This window comes from Prunus mume, linkage group LG8 (genome assembly GCF_029339155.1).
Source record: "Prunus mume cultivar Tortuosa linkage group LG8, ASM2933915v1, whole genome shotgun sequence".
Lineage (NCBI taxonomy): Eukaryota > Viridiplantae > Streptophyta > Magnoliopsida > Rosales > Rosaceae > Prunus > Prunus mume.
This window is the reverse complement of record NC_142705.1, coordinates 22,767,655-22,770,233: the sequence shown is the minus strand read 5'-3', so window position 1 is coordinate 22,770,233 and position 2,579 is coordinate 22,767,655. Positions and strand designations below refer to the sequence as shown.

General features: G+C 39.2%; 1 pseudogene; it reads right to left on the bottom strand.

Annotated features, from left to right (window-relative positions):
* Positions 1–116: 116 nt before the first annotated feature.
* Positions 117–1,723, bottom strand: LOC103342367 (putative pectinesterase 63; annotated as a pseudogene).
* Positions 1,724–2,579: the final 856 nt, after the last annotated feature.

Genomic DNA, 2,579 nt, shown 5'->3' with positions numbered 1-2,579 from the left:
TGTTGATTTTATACATTGTGCATTTTGCATGAAGTGTGTGTATGGCTTTCTCAATAGCACCCATATATAAAAATGTGTACAAAGTAAAGAAAACTATTTCCTAGTCTTAGGAAAATCTACACTTTTGGATTTGGAGGAGGGAGAAGCCATTTGGAACCCTGAATATAGCCAAGGTTGAGGAAAGGTTTGACTTGTTCCTTGTTCAGCTGTTTGGTGTATTTTACTCTCCCAACCATACTTGAACCTGGACCCGAACACTTGTGTTCTCCATAGAACACGGTGCTGAATATAACAACAAATACAAAAAAAATTGAAACTATTAATTAACTCTCAAAATCATTCAATTATATGAAATGCTTAATTAATTAGTGTGTTTTAATTTGTTTACCTGTCACGCTCAGGGCGGTTCTTGTTGTTCCAGCCGGCTGGGGTGATGACCTCGGACATGCTGGTGTAGGCAAAGACCACCCTAGGACTGATCCTCCAAGCCCTGCCCAAATACGTGCCATTTCCAGTCCCAGTTATGTTGCAGTGGACAAATGAGTATCCGATATCCTCCAAGCCGAGTCCTTGCTTGTGTTGTTATCACCGCTATTTCATTATTCCCCAGCACATGTAACTCAGTGTTCTGCACACCCATGAATTAACTACCCATCAAAACCATGACATAATACATAGACAACAAACAACTGAGTTATAGTGAAGAGTTAGTCGTATACATAACATTTCTCACACAACATGTACGTGAAATTCACTATTACAAGAAGAGACTCGCATTTAGCGATTTGATTTGTAAAACATGTAGGGAGAGTTAACAAAAGTTCTTTTATAAGTTTTCCTTTTATTTAGGAATTATAGGGAGGGTTTGGGTGGCATTACCAAATAGAGAGACTTTCCACTTCCGAAGATGAAATCCACAGTGCCTTCAATAAAGCAGTCCTTGAAAAAATGATTGCCCTTGTCATCACAAAGTGTGTCCTGGAAACCAATTACCCTACAATTGAACAAGGCTGACTTGTTCCCCGACACCCTCAATGCCAATGCCTGTTCTCCCACTCTTTTCCCATCTGGCTTTGGCGAAGAGTTCTTCACACAACCACAAATCAACGTAAATTATAAGGAAACAAAAATATTAAAAGAAAGTTAATAAAAAAACATTATTTTGTGTGATGATAATATCACGTGGCACGAAACATTTCTCGCAAATGTGAGGCATTTACGTACCTTAATAATAAGGTTAGCTGCCACGAAGTAGTCGGATTCGGCAATCACGGGGCACTGTCCACAGTTCCATACTTTTGGGCATTGCCACCAAAGATCAAAGTTGGCATATTTGTTGGAGAGCCATAAAATGTAACAAATGGTTTATTCCGTGGAATTGTGATTTTCTCATTGTACTCTCCCTCTCCAATGTACACAATGACACGTTTGGTGTTTTCGGCTGGAATGCTATTAACGGCGTCAGTGATGGTCTTGAATTCTCCACTTCCATCTTTCATAACCTTGACGACGGTTTGACCAAGCTCAGCTGTTACAAGGGCAGGGTCAAGCTTGCCCGCCGTTCTTTGTTTGGATTCACATTGTTATTGAACCATGTGTTGACTTGGGACTGGTCGGCTGGTACCGGTGCATCATCATCTGCCACGACTATAATGGCATTGAGGAGAATTAATGTCACGGTTAGAGCTGCATGGACACCCAAGCATGTGTTTTTTCCAGCCATCTTTGTTGTTTATTTTTCTGGTTCTTGGTTTCGAGTTTTTGTATCGTATTAGGTGCTGTTGATTAGAATGGTGAATAGAAGGCTTTGATTTTATAGTCCACTATGCAGGAGTTGGTTAAGGCACAGTGCATGTTGAGAGGAATTAATCCTAAATTTGTGGGTTTTGGAGAGCCTCTTGCACATTTTGGTTTCTAATTCGGGGCATTGTGTATTAGTTGAATAACAGAAAACCACTACCTGTATCTAGCTCTACAGCTTAATTTGGGAAGGCAAAAGAGGACATAATTGTGGTATTATTAAGAGAGTTCACTTTGCCATCACATAAAATCCCAGTTATACCCTTGATTATTAAGGATAGTCACACATTCGCAACGGCGAAACCACCCTTAGACTAGGTTAGGCTCCACCCGTGTAGAAATATATAGAAAAATAGGGATTTAGCGCTAATTTTAGGAAGTTCACCCCATTTAGTGAAAGCTCACCTCATTCTACAAAGAAATTAGTCCTCCCACACCTATTATAGCTCCTTTAGCGGGAAAAAAAAGGAGAGTAAAAGAGTTGACAATTATTCTTGTTGATAGGCTGACAATATTATATTATATAAGAGCATTTTTGCTCCCACTTTTAACCTAGTGTGTATTTTCATCACCATTCTCAAGACTTGACGCATGTCTATGGGTAGTAGAACCATATAGTTTTTTGTTTTTTTTGTGTGTGCGTGTGTGATGATATTATGATGAGTAGGCAGATTGCAAACATAATAGGTCAAGAGTTTAATGACTTGTACATAACTGATAAATTTTATTACTTTTGATGATAATCTTAGTCCTTGTGCTTGTTGACACCTTGTCACCTC